This window comes from Biomphalaria glabrata, chromosome 1 (assembly GCF_947242115.1).
Source record: "Biomphalaria glabrata chromosome 1, xgBioGlab47.1, whole genome shotgun sequence".
Lineage (NCBI taxonomy): Eukaryota > Metazoa > Mollusca > Gastropoda > Planorbidae > Biomphalaria > Biomphalaria glabrata.
Window position 1 is genome coordinate 36,504,416 of NC_074711.1, and position 12,955 is coordinate 36,517,370.

Sequence of the window (12,955 nt, forward strand, 5' to 3'; positions counted from 1 at the left end):
TGATTCTCTCCCCCCCCCACCCCGTGTAATTATAAATTCAATAGCTGGAGACAAATTGTGTACGGAAGAGAAGAAATTTTAACGAGGACGAAGGAAAGATAGATAATGGTTTGTGCAGAATGGTGCCATTATCTTATGAGAAAGTCCTGGAACAATGACACGGCTACTGATGAGGTCATGAAAGGGAAAACGCTGAAACACACACACACAAACGATGGAAAGCATTGAAAGGCATCCTTCTTAAGTATACACAAACACACACACACACAACGACATAAGTGTTCATGTGTGTGTGTGTGAAAGAGTTATTGATTACCATTGTTCATCACTGTTCTAACAAAAACTTTTCTACAGACAATGGTCATCGTTTGAGGTGCCAATAATTAATTAATTACCACGATAATTACTAGTGAAAGTTTAATTAAACAAAATAAACAGCAAAGTAGAAATCTAAAAAAAAATCTTAAGGGAAAAGGAAAAGCCATCACCAAGCACCATAAAAAGAAAAACTCATATTCACTTTAATTAACAGGATCGTATGTTGGGAAAAAGGTTCGTTATGTAAATGTCCCCAAGGAGAATCTCAGCATCTCAAATCGTGACAAGCTTGTAAAGCGTTGCCAAGTTTCTGACTCCGAGATCATCAGTAGAGCCGAAAGCATGTTAGTAGATCTTACTCACAGCGTAAACCTGACAGAAACTGTGATAAAGTCAAGAGATAGCATACAGACATGGAACAGCGTCGTTAGCTATCTTAGAAGGCAGGTGACGTCATAGGTTCACCCACACACTGGCATGAGAACAAAAGATCTCCGTTTTAATTCACACTTTCAAATCTATTAGCTATGTGTGTGTGACTGGTATCTATTGTAGATTTTATAATACTTACACGCGACGTGTTGACTTTTTAAATTCCTTGACAACGTATTCAATGAGCACGATTTTAACATAATGTACAACAGCTGATTCAATATTGCAAAAGATTTCTTCGTGTATTCATGTTTTAAAAGAAACTGTTTTTTTTTTAAACTAAAAAAAATAATTTTTTGGACACAACCTGCAAACAAACACGCGACTTTTTTTTTCATTAAAAAAAAGTATTTATTAAAAACATAGTCCTGAACATACAAAAACAAAAACAAAAAAAAAAAAAAAACTGCCATTACGCCATGTTGATTGAACTGAAAACTGATTATCTTTTGTCTGATTGAAAGGAAGCATATCAAGCCGGATTAAGCTATACACTTATGCAGCTCATTACAAACTAATATTATTTTCAATCTCATCGAATAGTAGATTTTAAAGACGCAGTTTACCAATGAGAAAGTAAATAGGCAGTAAAATACTTTTATCATTACAATCTAACATTTTGAAATAATGTAGAAAATCTTTAGCAATTTCAAATATGTCAGGTAATTTATTTATTTTTTTTTTTTTACTTTTACAAAGTTAAAACTGAAATAAAAACTGTACAAGTTATAACTGAAGTGGAATCTTTACAAGTTAAAAACGCAATGAACACTGTACTTTTGCTCATGTTACAAGCCAGTTGGTTGCAGGTAAATGACAGCACAGAGAGGAGACTAAACAGCCAAGTATTACACAGTTGCCATGACAACACAAGCTGGCAAAGCCTATTGAAACTCTCCAGCAAGTTGTTGAGAGATTGACTTGAACTAAATAAAACCAGGCAAGTAGTGAGTGAAACATTGGAAGAAGTTGTTCACTCGTTGTCTTCTGAGCGGAAGGGAATCTAGTTATTTCGAAGAATGGACATATTCATTTCCCCTGGGACCAGCACAGAATACTCGATGAAACTGTTCAGGTTGGTGCAATCAAACACGTGTGTGCGAGGGGAGGAGGGGGCCGGGAAGGGATAACAAAAAAAAATGGTGCTACAAGGTCATACCACGAGCATCACTTCAACGACAGCAGCTTTTCATGTTTTCACATTGTGTATTAGCTCGATCCAGACGACCAGAGGATACCCTTTATTGTGGGTGAGAGCCACGTATACATAAAGATAATCTGGAGACCAGCCGCCACCTGAGTGTCACAGTACACAGACTGACTAGCTCTTTTCTTTAGGAACGATTTGAAAACACGTTGCTCATACTGAATAGGAACCACTTATAATGAACTAGATAGAAATAAGAAACATTATACAAAACTATTCATACCAATTACCAGTAATTAATTGTCTAATTGGTTACTTTTTTAAAAAAATTGATTCATGTCTTGTCTATACCAATAGATAATTGTGCGAAATTTCCACTTGATCCGAGAATGGGTGTGGGAGAGATAACGTGTACACACTTTTGACAAGACAGACAGACGGACATAGTGAGTTGATATAAACTTTGTAAAAAAAGATATAATATTAGACATGTATTATAAATTACCTTTCGAGTGATAAGTCTATAAGAAATTACAAACTCATTCCTTAGTAATGAAAAGCACAGGCTTTCTAGACAATTAAAACTAGCACGACTAAACATGTAGTCTTAACACAAGGTTTACAGTGCAAATCTATACTCTCCATAATCGTTGCATATTCCCCCAGCTAGATGATAGTTTTATTATCCCAGGTAGGCGATAGTTTTTACAACCATATTGATTGAAGAACTTGGCCCAACATTCACAGGAAGAAAAAAAAATGAAAACGAATTCTTCGAAGATAATTCAAGGTATTTTTTTTTTATAAGTTGGAATAGACCTATAGACGGTTGAATGAAGGTTGACTTAAGGGACGAGTAGCAAGACGAGTTTGTAACTTACGTGCAGGAAAGGTATTTCTTTTTCTATTAAACAAAGTAGTCGGACTTGAGTGGCGAATAAGCAATCATTGTGTCTTCTGAGCAGAGTAGACTCTCACAAAACTGAACATTCATTGGGACTTCCTTTAAGGAACGGAACAATCAAGTGTAGATCTCTCCCCTCAATCATCCACCAGTGAAGTCATCTAACTAGATCATCATTTCCCAAGGCCCATTTAATCATCCACCTGTGAAGTCATCCAATAAAATCATCATTTCCCAAGGCCCATTTAATCATCCACCAGTGAAGTCATCCAATTAGATCATCATTTCGCAAGGCCAATTTAATCATCTACCAGTGAAGTCATCCAATTAGATCATCATTCCCCAAGGCCCATTTAATCATCCACCAGTGAAGTCATCCAACTAGATCATCATTTCCCAAGGCCCATTTAATCATCCACCAGTGAAGTCATCCAATTAGATCATCATTTCGCAAGGCCCATTTAATCATCCACCAGTGAAGTCATCCAATTAGATCATCATTTCGCAAGGCCAATTTAATCATCTACCAGTGAAGTCATCCAATTAGATCATCATTTCCCAAAGCCAATTTAATCATCTACCAGTGAAGTCATCTAACTAGATCATCATTTCCCAAGGCCCATTTAATCATCCACCAGTGAAGTCATCCAACTAGATCATCATTTCGCAAGGCCCATTTAATCATCTACCAGTGAAGTCATCCAATTAGATCATCATTTCCCAAGGCCCATTTAATCATCTACCAGTGAAGTCATCCAATTAGATCATCATTTCCCAAGGCCCATTTAATCATCCACTAGTGAAGTCATCTAACTAGATCATCATTTCCCAAGGCCCATTTAATGATCCACCTGTGAGGTCATCCAATAATATCATCATTTCCCAAGGCCCATTTAATCATCCACCTGTGAAGTAATCCAATTAGATCATCATTTCCCAAGGCCCGAGCTCGTTTGACACATATTAAGTGTCATTCAATGATACACACGTGGTCATCCAATTAAAATTACCATTTCCCAAGGCCCATTTAATCATCCAATCAGATCATTATTCTCCATGGCCTATTTAATGATCCACACGTGATCATCCCAAAAAATCATCATTTTCCAAGGCTCATTCAATGATCCACCCGTGTAGTCATCCAATAAAATCATTATATTTTTAGGCCCATTCAATGATCCACCCGTGTGGTCATCCAATAAAATCATCATATTTTTAGGCCCATTCAATGATCCACCCGTGTAGTCATCCAATCAGATCATCATTTCCCAAGGCCCATTCATGAAACTTAATGAGTGCCAGACGAGCTGTGATCGATTTACATGGACTCAAGACCGGCGAAAACAGCTCATTCTAATTGGCAGGTAATACTGGAGCTAACGAGCATCAGTTCCGCCCTTTACTTGAGTAAGTAGACAGAAATCAATGAAGGATGTACATGTCTAGTCTACGTGTACAAGCAGTCACTTCAATCTGAACTTTGATCAAGCTTACAGAAACAAAGTCATTATTTCATCTGCACCTTTCACTCTCGGCCCTGTAGTTTGTTTAGCGATGGTTTTTCAAAGTTGAGTTTTTAGCATATTTAAATTCTGCGTAAAAAGTTGTAATTGTAAACATTTTACCATTTTTGATTTAAATGCTTAGAAACATTTATATTTAATAACTTAGTGAATTCTTGACATCTCAAATAACGGGGTTCTTCGAGATTTTGTTTTTAGCTTAGGCAAACGTCACTTTCCTCAACTATGCTGAAATGGAAAGTATATTTAACCAATCGTATCGCTTCATTCTTACAGCAGCTGTTAGCTGTAAAACTGACAATAAGAATGATGAACAAAGTTTTGATACATCTCAAAAACGAACCAGGAAACCTTTCAAGAATTACATTATATATGTTACTCTCTAAGAATAAATATTTATTTGATATTTAGGGTAAGCAAACGATTCTATACTTTAAAAACAAAAATCAGTACAAATTAAGGAAGTCAAAAAATGATGCTATCTGAACGAGTTTTGGGACATGGTATGTCGTTACAGCGGCTCCTAGGTCGAATCCCTTACGTGCTATCTAATGTCGTGTGTATGTGACTGTTAGAGGCTTGACGGGGGTAATAAAAGAGTGAGACAAAGCCAAGTCGTTAAATGACTGCACTGTTGTCCTCGATACCACAGGAATACGAGATTCACAGGCTGATAACTCTTTACACAGAGGTTTGTGTTTCACAGAGCAGAGACCGAAAAAGAGAGAAAGAGAGAGAGAGAGAGGACGAAGCTGAGTACCAACAGGTGTTCACTGCTCACTCAATGATCCTGAAGTTTATAAGTTATGTTAGCATCTATCAGCACAATCTAAGTGAATCATCTGTCCTAACAGAGGACAAAGATAGCATGTGAAAGCAGGGGCCGCCACCTATTGTGTATTTTTAATTATTCGTCATCCCAAATGTCAGTATTAGGTAATGAGCCTATACACATATATATATATATATATATATATATATATATATTCACAGGGTTATACTTTAAATTGAGAATGTCAACAATAACTTCGTCTTAAATCACAGATACTAATGAGGCTGTGACAAGGAGAGGGCGCACTATAATTGTTTTGGCCAACCTATACAGTTTTATCATTGCTCTGATTAGTTTTTTTTTTGGGTTAAATTACCATAACACTCATGTGAAAAAGCACGTCCTTCACTACTGGCATGTAAACTGAATCTAATATAGAAACATAAATAATCTGGCTACCTCAGATTTTATCTTCATTGGTTAAAGGGAAGCAGTTATACAACGAATTGTAGGAAGCATTATAATATAAAATATTTTGGTAAACATTTTGATTCATATTCAACATTAAAATCTTTTGTTAGAAATGATCAATAAAAAGAACTGATTTGACTGTGTAGTAAAAACAACAAACTTATATGACTCAGTAGTGTATGGTATGTATCGAAACGTCACAGTAATGCTCACCAATGTTTGTTATCATGTCTATTTTTCTTTATTGGTAATCTCGTGAAGGTGTCACTAATATTTCCCAGACTACAATCTGTCAGTGAGTTTTATTACACGTGAGAGCATTATTGGAGTCTTTTGAGAGCTCGTGCCACGCAATAATGTTCTTCTTTCTTTTTACTAATTGCTTAGTATCGACAAATCCAAATTATGGTGACCAGAAGTCGGCCCTCCAATAATATTTTCAAATTCTCAAGTTAGTAGATATTTTCGAACTGAATCTAGAAGTGCTCTTCATGTTTGATTCAATGAGATCTTATTCCAGTGTATTCTTTTCTCTATTCCAACATTTCAAACGATTAGTATTCATATTCAGGTATTTCTCAGTTCTTCTTACTTCTACGGCTAATTACGAGTTTTATCGAGTCAATGAATCTCTGAATATAACTGAATATAGCGATATGTGAGCATGAATTATTAGTCCTTGAATGCACCAATTTAAGACATGAATTGTAGGTCGAAATAGACTTACAAGAATTTGAAAAAGAAATAGCTAAAAGTAAACGAAAAACAACACAATGTGAACAAACAAACCCCCATATCAGCCTACAACACCTTCGTGTTACAGTTTTAGTGCGGACTAGTTTTAGCTTTTACTTCTGGCTTACGGACTAGGAGAATGTAAAAAATACCAGCGTGCTTTAGAATTTCTAAAACAGCTAGTGCCACTGACGTATTCAAATATTCCCCCGCTAACCTATGGTACAGGTCAAGTTAGAGAGCAAAGTTCAATATAAAAAAGAAATATGTCAGATGTCTGTGAGAATATATGTTCTGCTATAACAACGACACAACTGAAGGAAGCTGTCATGAACCAAATGAGAAACAAAAAATAGGTGTCTATGTCTTTGGATATTCTGTGCCATTAGGGTATAGGTCACGTGAGACTAATGCAATTACACTAAGGATCATATTTCTTAATATGATTTTGATTAAATAGTTCCATGAAATGTAATTTCTTATATTATATCCAGTTTATTTTTATATTTTTGAAAGCTGATATTTTATAAATGATTGAAAATTATTTTTGTTTTCATTTACAATAAGAAGGCCATCATTTTTCCAACATGGTGTTGGGACACAACTGTGTTGTTGATGAAAAGTTTGCAGACAAAAGTAGTCAGGCGCATTCATGTGTACCACAGCTTCCGAGCACTGGTCTTAGACCATACACAACAAGGAAAATATATTTTTTAAAAATCTTTCCAAAAAAAGGGAAAGAGTCGTAAAATTACTGCCATATTGGAAAAAGCTCCCTTTTAACATAAAACAAAATAATAAATTATCGCTAATTGATTAACTAATTTTAAAATTTAATTTAGTGATTCATGTAGTCATCGACTATGAAGTTACTATGAACAATTGTGCACAATTTCTACTTGAGTCGAGAAAGGAAGTCGGAGAAAAACGTGTGCAAAAAAAAGAGAATCCTTTTCCCTTTTTAAATAACAAACAAAATAATAAATTACCAATAATTAGTTAACTAACAGGTTAATTGTTTAAATTGATTCATGTTTTGTGAGGTACAATAAATAATTGTGTACATTTTCAAATTGATCCGAGAATGAGCGTGGGAGAAATAACGTGTACAAAAATTGTACTGACTGACAGAGTTGATCTAAGCTTTGTAATTGAGGGGAAATTTGTCAATAGTTTATCCCTGCCATTAAAGTGAGTCTATTTCTTAAACTTGTGAAACGACTGAGATAAGTGGGCTATTCTATTTGAATTTATTCTTTGCACCCTGACGGAATTGAGAAGTGAATTGCGATCTCTGACAGTAGGACATTAAAAACAACGCTTGTTATTATGTCTTAACATTCCTTCAGCCATTTTGTCATATCGAAATATTACTCTTTCTGGTAGTCAATGTCACTTTCAATTGTGGAACGGTAATAAGTCTGAAGTTTTACCATCATCTAGATCTATGACTTATAGAAATAGTATTGAACTCTTAAGAAAATAAAGCGAGTTGCGACGGCTGAGAGGTAAAGCGCTGGGCTTCCGAACCGAAGTCCCGGGTTCGAATCCTAGTGAAGACTGGAATTTTTTATATTGGGACCCTCCTTAGGCGCCTCTGAGACCACAAGGTCTGAAAGGGGAACTTTACTTTACTTTTTAGAAAATGAAACTGAATGTTATTTTTTAAAACACCCTTTCTCCCTATTTGAAATAGACATTAAGATAAAGAGAGAAGGTTTTCTTGCGAAATGTACTCTTGTTCCCATTTGGCTACTAGGAACTGAGCATTGCACCCAGTGTGCTGTTTATCTTTTTGTGTAGTTTCAAACTATGACTTCCGTTGATGAAACCTTCGGCTCAGAACTCTAGGACTGACGAATGAATGTCGAGGACGCTAATGTTTAGGTTTAGGATCAGCTCAACATCTACAAGTACATTTAACACGTTTCCTTATTTCCTCTACATAATTTGACAACTTATCTTTGGAAACAAACAAAATTATTTGAAATGTTTGTTAAGAAAGAAATACTGTTACTCTTTTGTTACTAGTTATTACAAAAACTATTTAGAAAAAGAATAAAAAACAAAGAACTGTTAGACATGACAAGAGTAAGCACTCAATGTAAATAGATCAAGTCTAATGTTTATGTAAACCTACACTCAATGTAAATAGATCAAGTCTAATGTTTATGTAAACCTACAATCAATGTAAATAGATCAAGTCTAATGTTTATGTAAACCTACAATAAACGTATGGGAAGCAAGGAAAGAAGAAAAAAAAAACAACATATTGTTATGACTTTGCCATGCGCACCGCCATCCAAGATAGTGCAGAAAGAAGGTGCGCACTATCTGTGACTAAACAAGTCGGATGTTGACATTAGGACTAACGATTTCCGCCCAAGTCTAGAGCCAATATGGAGATGCTGTGCTCAAGGCAGATGTCCTTTGTGTTTGTCATGTCTCCGTGTAAATAAACGTCTATGCCTCGTTGAGTTGCCTCACTTACATTATTACAATTGGTCTACGAAGTGGAATTATAGGCAACTCAACGAGAGGAGGTAGGATTTACAATGGCAGCTTTGAAACAATTAGACCAACTCTCGGTTAGAGAGCTTAGGAAGGAACTTCGTAACCGATATGAGATAATTGGTGGTACCAAGGAGGTGCTTACAGCTCGTCTCCGGCAAGCCTTGATTGATGAAGACGAAGATCCGGAGACCTACCTATTTGAAATTGAACCGGAGATTTATGAGCTTATTGGCAAGATAAATGAAGGTATTGATGCAATGTGTGAACAAATTAACAGTATGGGGAAAAAGGTAGATAAAATGGTGTCTCGAGTAGACTCGTTGGTAAAGGAGCAGTTGCCTGTAGACTCGTTGGTAAAGAAGTTGCGTGGTCAAGACTGTGGCTGCACAAACAGTGGTGACGGAGACGCTGGGGATTGTAGCGCCGTCTGTGTCTGTGTTGTGGGCAAGTCTTGTGGTTGTGACTTTCAAGACGAGAAACGTGACAATGATTGCTGTGATGATCTCAACGAGATGTACCGAATCGAACGGAAAGTGACAAATGAAGAAACTGAAGACTGTTACGTGCCTGAAGCGTTTGTTCCTGTTGTATCTGTTACCAGTACCTTAACTGAAGTCTGTTATGTGCCTGAAGCGGATGTTCCTGTTGTACCTGTTACAAGTACCTCAATGAGCCTGACGGAGCAAGACAACGTTGGGTCTGCGTTCAAGCCTGTTGCTGTGGACTTTAAAGACCTCTGCCTATCTTCCGGTGCCTACGAAGGAAATTCGAAGCTCGACAACTGCATCCAGAAGTTTATCATGAATTGTACGTGCGGCGCACCACACATAGAATTTAGATGCCAAGAAAACCACCAACAGGGCATATGTACTTCTACCATCATCATCGACATTGGCATAGATGAATGTCAATCGGACCACTCTAAATCTGAGCCGTCAAGAGGAAGACATTTTCCACTTGAAACTGAAGAGACCTGTATTCTGGACGTGAGACTATTATCTGAGGATGACTGCGGTGCATTGGACTTTGTTTGCAACGTGGCTGCATGTGAACCTGCAGCTACCTTGAGAGGTGTCTGTCGGGAAGGTCTGCTGAGACAGCGTGTCCAATCAACGGCTGTGCTCGACAATATCTCTTTGTGTGTCAAACGGCCACGTCATCGTCGCAACAACAACCTGGTCAACTGGAGAAAGAGAAAGCGGCACTGGAGGAAAACAATGCGGATGGCTTCGTGGGGAACACGCTCCCTGCCGCCTGTGCCTCCCACTGATCGACCTCCACCTGAACTGTCAAACCTCAGCTGCACTGTTTCTTTTCGGGACGAAAAGTGCTAAGACGGGGCAATGTTATGTGTTATGACTTTGCCATGCGCACCGCCATCCAAGATAGTGCAGAAAGAAGGTGCGCACTATCTGTGACTAAACAAGTCGGATGTTGACATTAGGACTAACGATTTCCGCCCAAGTCTAGAGCCAATATGGAGATGCTGTGCTCAAGGCAGATGTCCTTTGTGTTTGTCATGTCTCCGTGTAAATAAACGTCTATGTCTCGTTGAGTTGCCTCACTTAAGTTATTACAATATTGATACATTTTGTTTTCCTAATATTCTCATCTCCCAAGTTCCTGCTTGTTTGTCATACGTCTGACCCAAGAGACGTCCAAAGCTAAGTGAAACTAAGCATGCCACTTCTAATGTATGTACTCTACCCAAACCAGGCACTGGAGAAGTATTACCTTCACGTACTAGACGAGAAATTCACCGCTAAATAACAGACATCGTGACTGACCGAACTGGCATAATCGACGGGGAACAGACAGTTCTGCAATAACGGTTCCCGCAAACCACACCCATGGCTATTTTCTGTGATAAATTATGGAAACGCTCTTTTCATTTGAGGCTTACAGAGTTGTCCCTTATTTGTAACAGCAAACATTTAGATGTAGAAGGAAAGCGCTGGTGTATGAAACACGCAATCACTCAGAGTGATTCTAAGAGCTTAATCACCTACCAGCTAAGAGACATCTCTTTTTAAAATAGGTAAGTTTTGTATACACCAAGGATATTAGTGTACGTGTTAGAAAGCACTAGTTCTTGAATTGTTGAAAAGAAAAGAGTTAACATACTGAAAAAGAAAGATGTTCATCATTTTCCTTTACAAAGTTAACCAAAGAAGTTTGAATATACTCGATATAAATTTCCTTTTGCTGAATAAAGACTTCAATATTTTCATTCCTTTAAACCAGGGGTTCTCAACCTGTGGGTCGCGACCCCTATGGGGGTCGAATGACGATTTGCCGGGGGTCGCCTAGGCCAGCGGTCGGCAACCTTTTGAGTCGGAAGAGCCAAAAATTACAATTTACACAATTTCAAAGTTTTTAAAGAGCCACAAATAATTTTCTTGCCAACAATAAATATTACTCGTATAAATAAAAGGTTTTCATTAAAAAATGAATCTATTTATATCATAAGAAAAAATATCTATTTATTTATATATAAGTAGTATGTAAGTAAAAAATTAAAACAATTAAACATTTACATACAACACTAACTTATACTTTACTAACAAACACTTGAGCAAACAAATTCAATGGGAGCGATGGCTTTGCATGGTTTTAGAAAGTTTGGATACATTTGGCTCATAACTTGTTTTTAGTTCCATACACGACTCTAAATTTTCATTTGCTAGTTTTCTTCTTATTTTAGTTTTGATTATATTCATGCAGGATAACGCTTGCTCACAAGAATATGTCAATCTGAAGATATAGACAGCTTTCCAAATGCAAACTTCTTAACCTTAATTTAGCAATCTGGAGGACTATTCCATGCATCGAATATCAGTGCCACGAGGCATTTCTTTTAAAGCTTTCCATTTTTGTTGCGTTACATACATTTCTGGAGCTCTAACTCTTCCAACTTGACTTTCAACTCAGTAAATTTCCCACTCCACAAAGTTTTACTTTTAAATCAATCAATTGCATGTCTAAAGATCCAGTATCAATTTCAAATGGATCAATGTGGATTTCGTTACTATTTGTGTTGATAGGATTTACTCTGAATGCTTGAAAGGTTTTGTCGTTTTTGAATTGCTCAAATCTGTCAACAATCTGTCTTTAATTTTATCCAAAACATAGGTTGGGTTTCGCTGTTAGATAAAAAGTTTTGCAACCATTTCTCATGGAGATTAGTGACTATTTCATTTAGGAATGTATTTATTTCATTCAAGCACAAAGCAAAACGTTTCAACACCTTACCTTTGGAAAGCCATCAAGTACTTTATTGGGAAGAAGAAAGTCGGAATATTGAGTCTTCATTTCGTTTGAGAATTCTTTTAACTGACGATGGTAGAGTGCTTTTGGCAAGATGCTGTTAATGCTCTTGATTACCAAATTCATGACCTCAACTATTTCGGCAGGAATTGTTTGGGTACAAAGCACTTCTTGGTGTATTATGCAGTGAAACGTAAGAATTTCAAGGTTTATTTTGCTTCAAAAAAATCGTTGTTTTCCTCTAATATTTTCAGTCATACTTCTGGCTCCATCAGTTGCTATTGAAAAGATTTTATTTAAACCGATCTTAATGTCTCCAAGGTATTTTTGAAAGGCATTCGCTCTATCTTCCTCTGTAGTTTGTCACGAGAGCGGTAGAAATCCTAAAATTTTTTATTTTGGACCTCTAGAAGACATATTTGACAAAAAAAGGCAACTTGTGATTCGTTTATAGCAAGTAATAAAACAGAATAAAAAGCTGAATATCTTCCACCTGCAAATATGTTACATTTCAAGACATGGTGGTGGACTGAGCTGAAAAACGAGTCCAAGTGGCTGAGAGATAGAATCTCCTCGTTAATAAATCCAGAGCGATTTTATTTTTAAATGCTTATTTTTCAAAAAATAAATCATGTTTGCGTATGGAACTAAAGAGCCGCAGCTTAACACCCAAAGAGCCGCATGTGGCTCGCGAGCCGCAGGTTGCCGACCCCTGGCCTAGGCCTAGACCATCGAAAATATGGATTTTTTTTTTATTTGTCTATCTCGTCTCTATTCTAACGTAAAAGTTGACATTGTACAAAGTTTTTCCATTGGAAGTTAAATTTTTGTTGATGTTGTTATTGAAGGATAGACAACTATATCAGAATGAT

The 12,955-nt window shown here is 36.8% G+C and overlaps 1 protein-coding gene across 13 annotated transcripts in view; it reads right to left on the bottom strand.

Moving 5' to 3' along the window:
• LOC106078375 (zinc finger CCCH domain-containing protein 10-like) overlaps positions 1-12,955 on the bottom strand; it is a 104,141-nt gene that overhangs the window by 18,334 nt on the left and 72,852 nt on the right. Inside the window, exon 1 of one of the 13 annotated variants that reach the window (XM_013239233.2) lies at positions 2,403-4,392. The exons of the other annotated variants lie outside the window; for them this stretch is intronic. The gene's annotated coding sequence lies outside the window, so the exon portion shown is untranslated. Of the gene's footprint in view, positions 1-2,402; positions 4,393-12,955 lie in introns of those variants that run through there. 13 annotated transcript variants of the gene reach the window in all.